This window comes from Hemitrygon akajei, chromosome 30 (genome assembly GCF_048418815.1).
Source record: "Hemitrygon akajei chromosome 30, sHemAka1.3, whole genome shotgun sequence".
Classification (NCBI taxonomy): Eukaryota; Metazoa; Chordata; class Chondrichthyes; order Myliobatiformes; family Dasyatidae; genus Hemitrygon; species Hemitrygon akajei.
In genome coordinates this window covers 17512135-17529794 of record NC_133153.1, presented here as the reverse complement: position 1 = coordinate 17529794, position 17660 = coordinate 17512135, and the positions used below count along the sequence as shown (strand labels likewise).

General features: G+C 41.1%; 1 protein-coding gene across 5 annotated transcripts in view; it reads right to left on the bottom strand.

The window, feature by feature from the left end:
* LOC140718840 (multiple C2 and transmembrane domain-containing protein 2-like) overlaps positions 1 to 17660 on the bottom strand; it is a 431322-nt gene that overhangs the window by 58985 nt on the left and 354677 nt on the right. The gene's annotated exons all lie outside the window — the stretch shown is intronic.

Here is a 17660-nt window from a genome sequence, read left to right as displayed (position 1 = left end):
TCTCAAGTGACTCTGTGGCAAGGAATTCCTCTTTTCCAATCTGACTCACAGCTTGGAGGCTTTTAGGAAAGATCTCTTGCCTCCAGCAGAATGTCATTGGCTGATATAATTGAAGAATTCTAACAAATAGCAAACCCAACAGTACAAACTTCCCTAACATTTAATTAATGTTAAGCCTTTTCAATATTTTAAAGAGACCAATTAAAAACATTAAGATGTGCACAAGGGATTATAGTGATACCATCAACTTCAAACCATAGAATAAAAATCTTCTTTTAAATTCATGGAAATTTGACATGATTCTGTGGTTATTTTTTTTTTCCCTTTCTGAGCTTGAGAAATGGCAAAATAGCAATTACGACTTAAATACTGTGAAGAATCACTCACAAAAGAATGGAGCCACTACAGAAAGAGGAGGAGAAGACCACCCAGCCGTTATCACTGGTGGGTTCAATAAAATTGTCACTAATATTGAACCTCAGCACTGCTGTCCTGTATTAACCAATTCCCTTAACATCATAACATCTATCAATTAATCTTCAATTTTATCAGAAACGGAACCTCCATAGCTCTCTTGCATGGAGATTTACAAAGATGTACATCCCATAAGACCACAAAAAACAGGAGCACAACAAAGCCATTTGGGGCATTGAGACTTCTCTGCCATTCTGTCATGGCTGATTTTTTTGTATCCCACTCAACCCCACTCTCCTGCTTTCTCCCCATAACCTTTGACACCCTGACTAATTAAATCTATCAACCTCCGCTTTAAAAATACTCAAAGACTTGACCTCCACAGCCATCTGCGGAAATGAGTTCCAAAGATTCACACTGTCTGGCTAAAGAAATTCCTCCTCATCTCTGTTCTACATGGACACTCCTCTATTCTTCCGCTGTGCCCTCAGGTCCTAGGCTCCTCCAATATAGGAAGCATTCTTGCCACATCCACTCCATCAGCATTTGATAGCTTTCAATAAGATCCCTGCTCATTCTTCTAAAGGAGTACAGGCCCAGAGCCATCAAATGTTCCTTGGATGTTAACCCTTTCACTCCTGGCATCATTCTTGTGATCCTCCTTGGGACCCTCTCCTACATCAGCACATCTTAGATAAGGAGCCCAAAGCTGCTCACAATGCTCCAAGTGCAGTCTGATCAATGCCTTATGAAGCTTCAGTATCACATCGTTGCTCTTATACTCTTGACTCCTCAAAGTGAACGCTAACATTCAATTTAACTTCTTTACACTGATAACACTGACTCAATCACCAACTTAATCTTTTGGGAACCTTGTGCAAGGACTCACAAGTCCATTTTCCCCTCCAATTTTTGTATTTTCTTTCCATTTATAAAATAGTCTATGGCTTTATTCCTTCTACTAATATGCATGACCATACACTTCCCTGCACTATATTCCAATTGCCTCTTATTTGCCCGTTTTCCCAACCTGTCAACATCCTTTACATCCTTCTGCAGATACCCTGCTTCCTCAACACTACAGGCCCTTCCACCTATCTTTGTATTGTTTGCAACCTTGGCCACAAAACCATCAATATCATTGACATATAATGTGAAAAGAAACAGTCCCAATACCTACCCTTGCGAGACACCACTAATCACTGGCAGCCAACCAAAACAGGCTCCCTTTATTCCCACTCTTTGTCTTCAACCAGTCAGCAATCTTCTATCCATGCTCGTATCTTTCCTGTAATACCATGGGGTCTTATCTTGTTAAGCAGCCTCATAATTCCCCCTTTAGGAAATCATGTTGACTTTAGCCTATTTTATCACGTGACCCTAAGTATCCCGAAACGTCATCCTTAATAATGGACTCCAACATCTTCCTAACCACTTAAGTCAGGCTATCTGGCCTATAATTTCCTTTCTTTGGTCTTCCACTCTTCTTAGGGTGAAGTGACATTTGCAATTTTCTAGTCATCCAGAACCATTCCATAATCTAGTGATTCTTGAAAGATCATTACTAATGCTCCACAATTTCTTCAGTTACCTCTTTGAGCACCTGGGGTGTATTCCATCTGGACTAGGTGGCCTATCTACCTTCAGAACTTTCAGCTTCCCAAGCACCTTCTCCTTAAAAATAGCAACTACACTCATTCCTGCCCCCGATATTCTCGCATTTTTGCCTAATACAAATGTTTTCCGCAGTGAAGACAGGCGTAAAATATTTATTAAGTTTGTCTGCCATTTCTTTGTCCCAAAATACTACCTCTCCAGCATCATTTACGATCGGTCCAATATTCAATCTCACCTCTCTTTTACTGTTTATATTGTTGAAAAAAACTTGTGGTATCCTCTTTTATAATATTGACAAGCTTACCTTCATTTTCACCTTTTCTCTCCTTACGGCTTTTTAAGTTGCCTTCTGTTGGTTTTTTAAAAGCTTCCTAATACTGTAACTTCCCACTATTTTTGCTATATTATAAGACCTCCATTTTGAAAATAGACACTGGTGATTGATGATTGATGATCAATAATGAGGGTAATCTCTCTCCTATACAAGTACCGGTTAGATTACATGGAGGCTAAAATAATTTGTTCCAAACCTAAGTGAATCCCATGGACAATGCCAGTGGTCTCAGTAGTCAAGAGGAATGGATCTGTCAGGATCGGTGGTAAGGTCACTACTTTTATACCCCAAACTAGACTCAAGGCCCCTCTGTCAATCTGTGTGAACTTTTTTCTCTGCAGTAGCAAGGGACTGTGATGCAAAGGTTATGGGTCTTCACTTCCATCACTCATAACATGTGACGTAACTGCACCTATACCATGAGGCGAGGCGTCACAGGCAAGCTTCACTGGACGATGTGGATCATAACTTGAGTACAGTGTCTGACATCACCATTTCCTTTATCTTTGGGAGAGCCACTTCACACTGCTTTGTCCATTGTCATTTTTTCCCAATCTGCAATAATGAGTTCAAGGGATAGAGCAAAGTAGCCAGGCTTGGCAGGAACCTGTTATAGTAATAGATAAATCCTAAAACGGACCACAGCTTTAACACTTCCTTTGCCTTTGGGGCATCCACTATTGCTTGTCTAATTCCTGTGTATGAATAGTGTGACCACAGTAAGTGATGCATGGTTTAGAAAATTCACAACTGTTGTGTCATGCTCTGAGTCCATAATCTTCTAATTTTTTTCACACTGTCTTGAGATTTTAGAGATATTCCTTGTGATCCCCATCGGTAACAATGATGTCATCCAGTTAACACTGCATGCCTAGACAGCCTTACAGCACCTGGCCCATAGCTTTCTGCCAAAGTGTAAGTGCAGATGCTGCTGCAAAAAAATAAGCCTCTTATAGCGATAAAGCCCTTTGTGAATGTTTATGGTGAGAAATACTTAGGACACCTCTTCCACCTCCATCGAGAGGTAGGTCTCACTTAAGTCCACTTTGCTGACGTGTTTTCCTCCAGAAAGATTTGCAAATATACAGTATCCTCTATCCTGGGCAGAGGGTATTGATCTATTTTCAGTACTGGGATGATGGTGTCCTTAAAATTACCACAGATCCTGACAGATCCATTCCCCTTGATTACTGAGACCACTGGCATTGTCCATGGGATTCACTCAATTTTGGAAAGCATTCCTTTAGCCTCCATGTGATCCAACTCACTGGCTACCTTATCACGGGTGGTATAAGGAAACAGATGGGCTTCATAAAACTTGTATTTTCACTTAACACTATTTACCCTTTATACATTTTAGTTTTCCAACACTATCCTTGAACACTGCTATGGCATTATTGAGCACCTTTCCTAACTTACTTTCCGTTGACTCCATTGCAGGTGATGTGGCAAGTAAATGGTGGATGGTTCTCCAATCAAATTGTACTGGTCTCAGCCACTCATTTCCCCACAATGCTGGTCCTCCTGTTTTACCAGTTGGGTTTGTAGAACATAGAACTTAGAATAGTATAGCACAGTACAGGCCCTTCGGCACACAATGTTGTGCCAACCCTCAAACCCTGCCTCCCATATAACCCCCCAGCTTAAATTTCTCCATATACCTGTCTAGTAGTCTCTTAAACTTCACTAGTACATCTGCCTCCACCACTGACTCAGGCAGTGCATTCCATGCACCAACCACTCTCTGAGTAAAAAACCTTCCTCTAATATCCCCCTTGAACTTCACTCCCCTTACCTTAAAGCCATGACCTCTTGTACTGAGCAGTGGTGCCCTGGGGAAGAGGCACTGGCTGTCCACTCTATCTAATCCTCTTAATATCTTGTACACCTCTATCATGTCTCCTCTTATCCTTCTCTCCAAAGAGTAAAGCCCTAGCTCCCTTAATCTCTGATCATAATCCATACTCTCTAAATCAGGCAGCATCCTGGTAAATCTCCTCTGTACCCTTTCCAATGCTTCCACATCCTTCCTATAGTGAGGTGACCAGAACTAGACACAGTACTCCAAATGTGGCCTAACCAGAGTTTTATAGAGCTGAATCATTATGTTGTGACTCTTAAACTCTATCCCTCGACTTATGAAAGCTAACACCCCATAAACTTTCTTAACTACCCTATCTACCAGTGAGGCAACTTTCAGGAATCTGTGGACATGTACCCCCAGATCCCTCTGCTCCTCCACACTACCAAGTATCCTGCCATTTACTTTGTACTCTGCCTGTGAGTTTGTCCTTCCAAAGTGTACCACCTTACACTTCTCCGGGTTGAACTCCATCTGGCACTCCTCAGCCCACTTCTGCATCCTATCAATGTCTCTCTGCAATCTTCGACAATCCTCCACACTATCTACAACACCACCAACCTTTGTGTCGTCTGCAAACTTGCCAACCCACCCTTCTACCCCCACATCCACGTCATTAATAAAATCACGAAAAGTAGAGGTCCCAGAACAGATCCTTGCAGGACACCACTAATCACAACCCTCCAATCTGAATGTACTCCCTCCACCACGACCCTCTGCCTTCTGCAGGCAAGCCAATTCTGAATCCACCTGGCCAAACTTCCCTGGATCCCATGCCTTCTGACTTTCTGAATAAGCCTACCATGTGGAACCTTGTCAAATGCCTTACTAAAATCCATATAGATCACATCCACTGCACTACCCTCATCTATATGCCTGGTCACCTCCCCAAAGAACTCTATCAGGCTTGTTAGACACGATATGCCCTTCACAAAGCCATGCTGACTGTCCCTGATCAGACCATGATTCTCTAAATGCCCATAGATCCTATCTCTATGAATCTTTTCCAAGAGCTTTCCCACCACAGACTTAAGGCTCACTAGTCTATAATTACCCGGACTATCCCTACTAACTTGTTTGAACAAGGGGACAACATTCACCTTCCTCCAATCCTCCCGTACCATTCCCGTGGACAACGAGGACATAAAGATCCTAGCCAGAGGCTCAGCAATCTCTTCCCTTGCCTCATGGAGCAGCCTGGGGAATATTCCGTCAGGCCCCAGGGACTTATCCATCCTAATGTATTTTAACAACTCCAACACCTCCTCTCCCTTAATATCAACATGCTCCAGAACATCAACCTCACTCATATTGTCCTCACTATCATCAAGTTCCCTCTCATTGGTGAATACCAAAGAGAAGTATTCATTGAGGATCTCGCTGACTTCCTCAGCCTCCAGGCACATCTTCCCACTTTTATCTCCAATTGGTCCTACCTTCACTCCTATCATCCTTTTGTTCTTCACATAATTGAATAATGCCTTGGGGTTTTCCTTTACCCTACTCGCCAAGGCCTTCTCATGCTCCCTTCTTGCTCTCCTCAGCCTTTCTTGAGCTCCTTTCTTGCTACCCTATATTCCTCAATAGATCCAGCTGATCCATGCTTCCTAAACATCATGTATGCTGCCTTCTTCCACCTGACTAGATTTTCCACCTCACTTGTCACCCATGGTTTCTTCACCCTACCATTCTTTATCATCCTCACCAGGACAAATTTATCCCTAACATCCTGCAAGAGATCCTTAAACATCAACCACATGTCCATAGACAATTTCCCTGCAAAAACATCATCCCAATTCACACCTGCAAGTTCTAGCCTTACAGCTTCATAATTTGCCCTTCCATAATTAAAAACTTTCCTGTCCTCTCTGATTCTATTCTTTTCCATGATAATGCTAAAGGCCAGGGAGCAGTGGTCACTGTCCCCCAGATGCTCACTCAGATGCTGTGCTTCAATTAAGAGCCATTTTTGAATAATTTCCTGTAAGATTCCACAAAGTAAATGATCTCTCAGTGTATCATGAAGCCCATTATTGAAATGACAATGCCCAGACAAAGTCTTCAATTCACCCTCATGTGCTGAAATGGACTCCCCTTCCTTTTGATTCTGCTTATGAAACCTAAAGCATTCTACAATCATCAATCGTTTTCATTCCAAGTGTGACTGAATTACGTTCACAATATCAGCAAAGCTCATTTTGGCTGGTTTGGTTGGAGCAGATAAACCTCTAAGCAAATTATATGCTCTTCCACTGGTTGAACGCTCGAGTTGGTGTTGTCCTTCTTTGATTCTGCATCCTTTTTAAAGTAGGGAGACAAGATCTGTTCATCAATGTATGAGCTCCCTGGGATGTCTGTCACTAAATGCTAATTATAAATTCCAAACTAAAATCCAATAACAGTAACACTAACCATGAAATGTTCAGAGTGTCATGAAAACTTCCACGTCATATGAACACAAAAAAAATACAAGAAAATGGGCACAGGATTAGGTCATCGAGCCCCTCAACCATTCAATATGATCATGGCTGATCTCTGCCTTCTGTAATTCCCCTTTTTGCTGGTTCCCCATAACTCTCACTCCTTGATCTTTCAAATACTTAGATTTCTCTATCTTAAAATATCTAATGAATATATTCAGTGGCCACTTTATTCGGGGTACCCCCTGCACCTAATAAATTGGCCAGTGAGTGTACGTCCTTAGTCTTCTGCTGCAGCAGTCCAACCAGTTCAAGGTTTGACGTGTTGTGCTTTCAGAGATGCTCCTCTGCACATCGCTACTGTAATGCGTGGCTCTTTGAGTTACTGTTGCTTTCCTGACAGGTTGAGTCAGTCTGACCCCTCCCATGAAAAAGGCATTTCACCCACAAAACCTCTGCACTCTGGTTGTTTTTCCTTCACTTTTCACACCACTCTCTGTAAACTCTAGTGACTGTTGTGTGCAAAAATCCCAGGAAATGAGCAGTTTTGAGATACTCAAGCCACCCCGTCTGGCACCAACAATCATTGCACAGTCAAAGTCACTTAGATCACAATCTTTCTTCCTCATTCTGATGGGCCTCTTGACCATGTCTGCATGTTTTGAAGTCGCTGCGACATGATTAGCTGATATTTGCATTAACAAGCAGGTGTACGGGTGTACCTAATAAAGTGGCCACTGAGTGAATGTCTCCGCCAACTTCTAGAAGATAATTCCAGAGGTTCACTACCCTCTGGAAAAAGAAATTTCCCTGCACCTCAGGTTTTAAATGACTGGCCCCTTATTTTGACGCTATGTCCCCTTATTTGTGATTCTCCCACTACTGAAAACATTTCACTATCTGCCCTGTCATGCCCCTTTCATTTCTTATATGTTTGAATAATGCCACTCTTCATTCTTCTAAACTCCACGGAATTTCCAAACCACACTGTCTAGCCTCTGTTAATAGAACAGATGTTTTTCCCAGGACTCAGCCTGATATATCTTCTTTGGACTGTCTCCAACGATACCACATCCTTGCACAGGTAAGTGGACCAAACTGTGCTGTAACAAAAGTTCCTTGTCCTCAAACTCCAACCCCTTAGCAACATGCCATTTGCCTTAACATTTAGTGATGCATGCGCTTAACATCTAAATCCCTCATTAGCAGTTTCTAATTAGATTATAATCCATCTTTTGATTCGTGTTACTCAGTGCATGAATCATACTTCCCTACAGTGAACTCTAATTGATAAGGTTTCACCCTATCTATCGATATCCTGATGCAGAACAACAATGCCCTCATCACAATATGTCCTTCCATCTCCATTTGTAACTTCAGCAAACTTGGGAACCTTGTATTTCATTCCTTCCTCAAGGTCACAAATATAAATAGTCAATAATTGAGAGCATGAAGCAATCCCTGGCTGCTCCATTAGTTACATCCCTCCAACCTGACAAAAATCCATTTACCCAACATTTCTGTTTTGTTTATAATGACCAGTTTTCAATCCATGCTAAATACTTTCTCCAACACTGTTGGCTCTTAATTTATGTGCCAGCTTTTATGTGGCACCTTGCCAAATATCCTTTGGAAATCTAAATATACTATACGGAAAAGTTCATCTCTATCAACTCTATCTAACCAACGCTGAAGAAAAATGATTTGCCTTTCATATGTGCCTTTCAACAACACTGACTAGGTCTGATTATATTCAGCTTTCCTAAATAGTTGATTATTCCCTCCTTGTTTACTGACTGTACAATCTTGCCAAAAATAGATGAAACTGGTCTTTCATTCCCTGCCTTCAGTTTTCCTTCCTTTTTGAACAGAGGAGTCATATTGGTTTTTTCCAGTCATTTGGCCCACTCTCAGAATTTTGTGAGTTTTACAAACGTTCAACCAATGTAACCACTTCCTCTAAAACCCCTGGGTACAGGCCATTGGGTCTTGGTGATTTGTCTGCTTTTAGTCCTGTGAGCTTCTCTGATGCTTTCTCCTTTGTGACTTTTACACAGGTTCCTGCCTGTTATTTAAAATAAGCTGATTTGTTACCTTTGGGATAATTGCACTGATATCTTTGGTGGAAAGAATGCTGCTGGCTTTGCAAAACCTGGCCTATTTTTCACTCTGGATCCACAACATTATTGTCAACTCATAACCTGTTCCGCAAAACTGGACGCTAAGTTTCTGGCTGGGGGAAGGCTCCAAGAACTCAGTTATACAGGAGCTGGATCAGCAGCTCTTTCTCAGTAACAGCTAAGTTTGGGCAATAAATATAGGGCTTACTTCTAATGGCATTAACCTGCAAGTGAATAAAAGAAAATATGATTGAGTCACTGGATTTGAGCTGCAGTTTCCAGCTTTCTCCTAAAAAATGTTAGAACAGCAGCAATAAAGAAAGCCCTTTGAACTTGATCCTCATAAATCTACACTTTCCTTTTATGGCCATTCCAATTGGGACTGTTTCCGGACTGGAAAGCAAGTTCGCATTTTCCAAAGCATGACTTGAATCTACTGTGTTCAGCCTTTTTTTTCCACTGAGGAGTCACTTAAATGTTACATGGTGGGGCTTCAATTGGAGATGCTTTGTAGTGACAGATGAAGCAATGAACCAGATTTTTTGTTAAAAGAATGAACTAGGTCAAGTGACGCAATATCACTTGCGTCAGATCAGAGCTTCGAATTATCAGAAGCGGTAAACAAGTAAGCTTTGACCTCAGCTATGTAAACTGACTACATTGGGAAGAATAAACAGATGGAATTTGTTAGCACAACAATGTCCCAATTTAACTAATCACAGCACTTTATTCTGTACTTTAGCACATATATACTCTGGGAAGTACTGAGTTGTCTTACAAATGGTTACCCAGTAAACGAGAAAGTAATTCCAGAAATGTTAAGAAAGCTTGTATCATGTTTCTTCAGATCCCAATGCTAATTATCAGCAATTTGACCCACTTTCCTCCCTCCATCACTGCGACCTTCAGTTCTGCTCTCTGGAATGTGCTTCCTAATCTTTTCTGCTTTGGGACTGCTCTCTTTTTCTTAAAGGGCAATTCTAATTGTATACACGCTTCCCATTACCTCAGCCTGAGCAGCACTGGAAAATGTAAGCCGTTCCTGCCAGCCAGCAAAGGTCCATGCAACCTTACCTGATCTCCGCACTAAAATTCCTGGCTTACGAGAAAAACGCCGCATTCAATGATGAAAGATTAAAGATTAGCTTTATTTGTCTCATTTAAATTAAAATACACAAAGAAATTCATGTGCTGAAGGTAGCCCACAAGTGTCGTCATGCTTCCAGCACCAACGTAGCATGTTCACAACTTAGCAACTTAAACCTGCACATCTTTGGAACGTGAGAGTAAAATGGAGAACCTGAAAGAATACCGCGTGGTCACAGGGAGAACTGCAAACTCCTGAGACAGCGGCGGCATCGAACCAGGTTTGCTACGTTAACCGTGGTAGTACCATGCTGTCCCAATGGATATGATAATTGAGCTTCACAGCTGCAAGTTCTCTGTTTTGGTCCCTTTGCTTTGCCCAGAACAGGACTCACTGTGGCTAACAGAAGTAGATTCCAAAGGTCAAGAGGCCAAAATTGGAGATGAGTGGAGAACTCAGGAAGAAGAAGATTAAAATGGTTCAGTAAGAGGGAAGAGGGAATCAAAAAGGGATTTGGTGTTGCTCTATTATTGCCACATTTCCCAGTCTTACATACTGGTTATACCGACCAACTCATTACACAGTCACTGAACTAGAATACGACAAAATAATAACAACGCAGAATAAAGTGTAAAAGCTATCAAAAGAGTGTGGTGCAGCTAAATGATAAAGTGCAAGGACATAACGAGGTAGATTGTGAGGCTAAGAGTCCATCTTAAAGGAGCACGTCTATTTTTACAATCATACCCATATTCCCAAACTTTCCTTGCCACATTCTTTGACTATTGAATCAGCTCCTAAATCTATGACTCTAAACTTCTCTAAATCAGGTTGCACCTTTGAAATGATGTTCATTGGTACTCAATACAACTAACAATACCTTGTTTGACCAGGGTAAGAGTAATCCGTCAGTCTCTCAGAAACCTCCAGTACAGTTATAAAATTATTATCTTCCAGTAAGTTAGAGCTGCAGGAGAAGCAGAGGCAGATTTCACATCCCTCACAGGGATCATCGAAAAACAGCACACGTTTACCCAAATGTCCTGACAGCAACCATGTCTAAAATATAACCATTGCTTCCACACCTCAAATATCTCAAAGTTATTCCCCTCAGTGACAATTATCCACTGGTTTACTGCAATCTTTGCAGTAAAGGCTAACTTGTTCTGGGCAGGCAATCAAGTGTGATGACCTCACATAAAGATTGTTCAACCCTTCAGAGTCAGCAAAAGGATTAATACTGAGCACATCTCTGTTTAAACTAGGAGAAATAAATACTTTTAAAGGATGTACCAAAATAATAAATATTAGGAAAGGAAGATTGAATTACAATAGCAGAAGAACAAGTAAAACAGAATCTCCAAAAATGTTAAATTCTGAACAAGTTAGATTGTGTGCCAATGATGGGTTCTCCAGTGAGAATTGGCTGCAGGAAATTAGTTTTCAGATAGAGTGGTCTGGATTTTGTATTGAGAATAAGGGTGCTCACCACTATTTGAGGAATAAATAAGGCAATAAGTGCTGGAGTATCCGTATATTCAATTAAATGTGGACATTCTAATTGATGCCAAGCCTGCACAACTCCAATTTCTCACAGCTAGATTTGCCATTGAATTCAACATATGCATGAACTTGCAGAACTTGGCCAGTTACTATTTCAGATCAGAGGTTAGACACACAAAATAACCTTAACATTTGCTTGTTTGTTTACTTGATACCTGGTGGTCAAATGCTTCAATTGGCTGCTATAAATTGTCCCTGGCAAGTAGCCAATAGGAGAATCAGGTTTAATATCACCGGCATATGTTGTCATTGCGGTAGCAGAACAATGAATACATAATAATAGAGAAAAACATGAATTACATTATATATACATTCATGAAAAGGTAGTGAGGTAGTGTTCATGGGTTCAATGTCCATTCAGAAATCTGATGGCAGAGGGAACAGAAGCTGTTCATGAATAGCTGAATTTGTGCCTTCAGGCTTTGATACCTCCTTCCTGATGGTAACAATTAGAAACGGCATGTCCGTGGGAATGTCATTGGGATTAACAAAATGGGATTAATGTACGATTGGTGCAAATGGGAAATTGTTGGTTGGCAGGGACTTGGGAGGTTCCCAAGAGCCTATTTAAAGTCATAGAGAAGAACAGCACAGAAACAGGCACTTTGGCCACCTAGTCCACTATTTAAGCTGCCTACTCCCATCGACCTGCACAGGGACCACATCCCTCCATATCCCTACTATCCATGCACCTATCCAAACAACAACACACACAAAATGCTGGTGGAACACAGCAGGCCAGGCAGCATCTATAGGGAGAAGCGCTGTCGACGTTTCGGGCCGGGACCCTTAGTCACGACGAAGGGTCAGGACAAGTCCTGACGAAGGGTCTCGGCCCGAAACATCGACAGTGCTTCTCCCTATAGATGCTGCCTGGCCTGCTGTGTTCCACCAGCATTTTGTGTGTGTTGTTGTTTGAATTTGCAGCATCTGCAGATTTCCTCGTGTAAGCACCTATCCAAACTTTTCTTAAATATTCAAATTGAGATCGCATGCACCACTTGTGCAGGCAGCTCATTCCACACTCTCAAAATCCTCTGAGAGAAGAATGTGCTATATGTCTATGATTCTGTATTTACTATAATTGAAGTACAAATAAATATTTCACTGGATCTCCCTTCTGCTCTGAACCATTACTTACTGTTTCCCTGAACTTACAAGTATGTAACTCTCATTTTCACTATAAATGTTGACTGAAACTTGCTATTTTTGTGTTGCCATGAAATTTCAACCACACACATAAGGAAGGATTTGTATCTGCAGTGATGCAAAGCTACAGATAGGAGGCAGAGTAGAGCAGCTTGTTGATCTGACATCTTACAACTCCAGATAACCGGGTTCAGTCTTAACATGTGAAGTTTGGACATCCACCCTGTGGCCACATGGTTTGCTTCCATTTCCTACTACAACCCAAAAGTGTGCAGGTTTGTAGGTTAATTGGGCACTCTGAACTTCTTACATGTAGTTAAGCAGTTAGGGTTAGGGAATCTGGAGGATTGATGAAAAAAAATGGGATTAGTGTGAACAGTTGTTGCAGACCAGATGGGCCAAAGAGCCTGTTTCACGCTGTAGGAGTCGAAATGAATGCAGATAGGAAGGCAAAACTCCCATTGTCTTTATTGTCACAAGGTTTTCTTAGAGGCTCATCACTGAATCACACTATGTGGTGGAAGTCTTGTATCCCCTCTGAAATCCCAATGTGTTCATTGCGAATGATGAAAACCCAAATCTGATACTGAAAGCAACATTAAGCAATATCGGTCATACTCTTGCCACCGGATTTTGAACATTATTAAGTATTACATTCGTCCTCAATGGTGGGAAAGAGACAATGGGTTGATTACAGAAAATCATAAGTTGACGATCCGTAGATTGAGGAATATGTGCAGCATTATATTGTACAGTTACGTGGGCAGTTAAGAATCAACCACAATGGCATGTCACATTGACAACACCTCCAAAATATTTCACGGCAGATGAAGCACAATAGAAACATAATGGCTCAAAAAATAAAAACAGAAATTTATAAATTTGTTGTCTATGACAAATAGGTAGACAACTGTTGTGTCAGATCCCATGTTTAGCGGACATGCCAAGCTCTCTTGCAAATTTGGCCAGAGATAGGTAAAAGAAGCTTATTTTCTGAAGATTTAAATCCCCACATGCAACAGTGTTTGAAATCAGCCGATAATTCCCTCAGCTCATTCTTGGATCTTTTGTCAACTCAAACAAATTTCTTTCACTAATGAATATTAGATATTCTATTGGATTCTTTCAATTACAGGTCTACAGTCATAGATACTGAGATTGGCTTTATAATTACAATTTGTAAAAAAAACTTTATTCAAATTCTCTTAATACCATTCAAGCACTTGCAATAACTTCCTCTGGGTTATTAGTTCAATAGCATAACCTCCACGCTGTTTGTGGGTTCAAATTCCATTGGAAATTTAATTTGCATAGCTTACCATCAAGCAAAGGTTCACAACAATTCATCTTCATGTTGCTATGAAGAAATAACTTTTTGAGTGCTTTCTCTCCAGGTTCAACCAAGAAATGGTTCAAATTAATTCAATGTTTGAAAATCGATGGATCTGAATTTACATTCATAAAATTAAGATTATGAGCCATTTGTGTTCAAACAGTGCATACCAACTAATTAGTGTGGAATGCTAATGTCTCCTTTCCCATCCCTTCCAAGGCTTTAATGATTTCTTGACTTTGTATGGAATCTCGCCAAGGTCAAGACAAAACCCCCCGACCCTCTTCTCATGACCTGCCTGAAAAAGAAGCAGCTCCCACTACCCAGTTTCTCCAACCTTATTTCGTGCTTTCAGACAGACCCACACAGACCAGACCCTTCTTTTCCTGAGATCTCCTGGAGACAGAGGCCTCTTGCCATTTTGGTAGATGGGAAGAAGGGCAGTCACCCTGCCTGAATCGCCAGTAGAGGGCAATGGTTGGGATATTCCGCTGCGACAATGGTGGGATCTGTTGCTCAGGCAAGGCCCTGTGGTGGGACAACAGCATTCCTTATAGAATTATAGATCATAAGAAGTATATAGTGCAGAAACAGTTCCTTTAGCTCACTGAGTTGCATAGACCATCCAGCACCCATTTACAATGAACCATTTCCTTCTCATCATATATGCCCATCAATTGCTTCCACCCCTCCAGTGTCTTACCCCCACCTACACACTGTACAGTGGCCAATTAACCTAGCAATCCACGCCTTTGGAACGTAGGAGGAAATCAGAGCACTTTGAAAGAAACCCATACGGTCACAGGGAGACTGCACAAGCTCTAGAGATCTAAATTGAATTTCTGTTGACGGAGCGGTGACACATAGAAATGGAACAGTACAGCACAGCAACAGGCTCCTTGGCCCACAATATCCGTGATACCAGATTAAACCAGTCCATTCTGCCTGCACATAATCCATTCCTTGCATATTCATGTGTCAATTTAAAAATCTCTTGAATGCCACTAAAATATATCTGCTTCCACTACTGCCCCTGGCAGTGCATTCCAGGGACCTACCACTCTATGTAAAAAAAAACCCTGCCACATACACCCCTTTTAATCTTTTACCCTCTCACCTTAAAGCTATGCCCTCTGATATTCAATATTTCTACCTTGGTAGAAAAGATTCTGGCTTTCTACATTATCTATGCCTCTTAAAATGTTTGCAGCTTCCTTCAGTTTTCCCTTCAGCCGTCAGAGAAAATAATGGAAGTCCATGAACTAAGCTGCATCTTTGGCCGAAAGGGAAGCTCACAAGTCCTCATAGTTACATGAGGAACTATCTGAAGTGCAATGCCCTCAAGGTCTAAGAGTCAGCTTATGGCAAGTCAAGACTCACTGGATGGATGTTTTAGTCAGAAGAACTATTCAAAGTAAGGTTGGAGTCTATAGCTGAAGAGAAAGAAGTTAGCACAATTAGGAAGAGCTCAGTCCAAAGACAACAATGCAAGTGCTGACTAGCTCTTAAAAATGACAAGTTATTTTTTGTCTGACCCAGTGGAAACAGATAAGTAATTGGAGATACATGAATAGCTCCATACTGAGGACAACTTCCAAGAAAATATAGCCAAGATGTGGCAGGTATTTAGTCTGTTAATGAGGATAACCTGTCAAAGATTTCATAAAACAACAAAATCGCAGGCTGCTTTGAATCATTTTATTCTCCAACCAGAAGAATGTCACATTTTACATTTTTGCTTGCTATTGCTCAGTGAATCATGCTTTGAGAATCTTCACAACGTTCAAGGCTATGTCCGTAAAATTCTGCAAACTGAGAATGCATTCCATACTTCATCAGCTGAGTGATGGTTACAAAAAAATTTTAAAAATCAGCTCAAAATCCTACAATTTTTCAACGGGCTGTGGACTGGGAATAACATATGAGAACAATACTTGATTGACAAATTGATAAGTATGTACTTTTTTAAAATGCCTTTCAGAGGAAGCCAAAATTAAAAGCAATAAATAGCTAGTCTCAGCTGATGTCACTTCTGAATTGCAATGTATTAACTGCAATAGCTAGTTTCAATAATTAGAGAATGTGGATTTTATTTGAATTAGTTGATAGTGGATTTGTTGCTACTTAACAGAGGAAAAGGAGGTGATAAAATTAGCTTTAGGCTGTAATACAAAGCAGGCAATAAACAATGTAAAAAGAAAACTACGTAAAATGCTGAATGGACCACCAATTTGCCATTAGGCCATTTTGTACCACTGCCCGGAACCAACAGTTTCCCCATCATGTGGCTTTTAATTGTGATTCTTGCTAACAAGTAGTGAGGGATGACAACATGATGTGAGATTAGCAGGCATTGCCAGTATTTTATTGAGAGATATTATGCTGACATATAGCCACTTAAACTGAGGTAAACCCAATAGCCTTGCACATACTTTGTAGGTCCAGAACTCTCTGGCTGATTAGGGGGTGTGGGAAATCAAATCTATCACAATTATCTGCCACTGGACACCACATGGAATATAACAGTGGGCAGACTTTCCTGGGTTGATTGTGCTGCTCAGTTTTCACCCCAGATGGGGCCTGCTAAGGAGCTAAATTCCCACTTATTTTGATTTGCCTATTTAATGCCTTGAGTGGAAGGGCAGGTTGACAAGCCTACAGCTTTATACAAACATACGTACTGGGAACAGGAATAGGGCACTCGGGCCCTCAAACCTACTTTGCTATTCAAACAGATCATCACTGCTTGTAGCATCAGTTCTGTGTTCCTCCACCTAGACTTGATAACCTTGCATTGTCTGTTATGTCAGGAATCTATATACAGCTGTAGCAATATTTATAAAGAGTTCCAATATTTCATGACGTTGCAGGAGTAACAATTTCACCTTCTCGCTCCTAAATTGGCAATCCTTTGCAAAGAGTGGCCCCAGGATTTTGTTTCTCCCAGAACAAGAAGCCTCCATGTCCACCCAGTAAAGATCTGTAATGGGTCTCTCAATTATGGTCTAAGAGTGGGAAGGGGAAAGAGAGATGGCAATCGTGGTTGGGAAAAAGAAAGGGGAGAGGGGAAGGGAGGGGGGAAGGGAGGGGGAGAGGGGGAAGGGAGAGGGAAAAGTGTGGGAAGTACCAGAGAAACATTTTCTAATGCTCAAGAAAACAATTGCTTTGAATCAAATGACCTTGCCTGGTGTCACAGGGCTGGGTGTGTCTGCACCTGCACCATTCCCCACCCCAGATACACTTTCTCTGTCCCACACCCCTTCCACAGTACTCCACCCTCACCATTTCCAATATCCTTTGCTCCTGCCAAATTTACAAACATGCTCTCTGCTTCACATTGACAAATACTAAATACTGTGCTAAAAAATTAGGCCCCCTAGCTCTATATATATATATATATATCTAAGACTTTTGCAAAATACTGTAAAGTAAGGACATTGAACAATCATTCTGGACAGAGGATAATGTTCAACACAATCTAGCCCTTGGTCTTCAATAGAATGGAACTCTGTAAGTTGCAAATTCAAGGGTATCTGGTATCATAATTGTATTAAACCAGTTCTAAAATTGTAATGGGACAGCAGAAGGCCATTCCACCCATTAAGCCAGTGCCAGCTTTTTGCAGATCAAATTCACTCACCCACCATTTGTGCAGAGTCTTGCAAATTATTTCCCCTTAAATTCCTATCCAAATTTGCTTTTAAAACCCCTCTGTTCCCACCACATTCACAAGGCAATGAGTTCCAAACCACAAGCACTCTT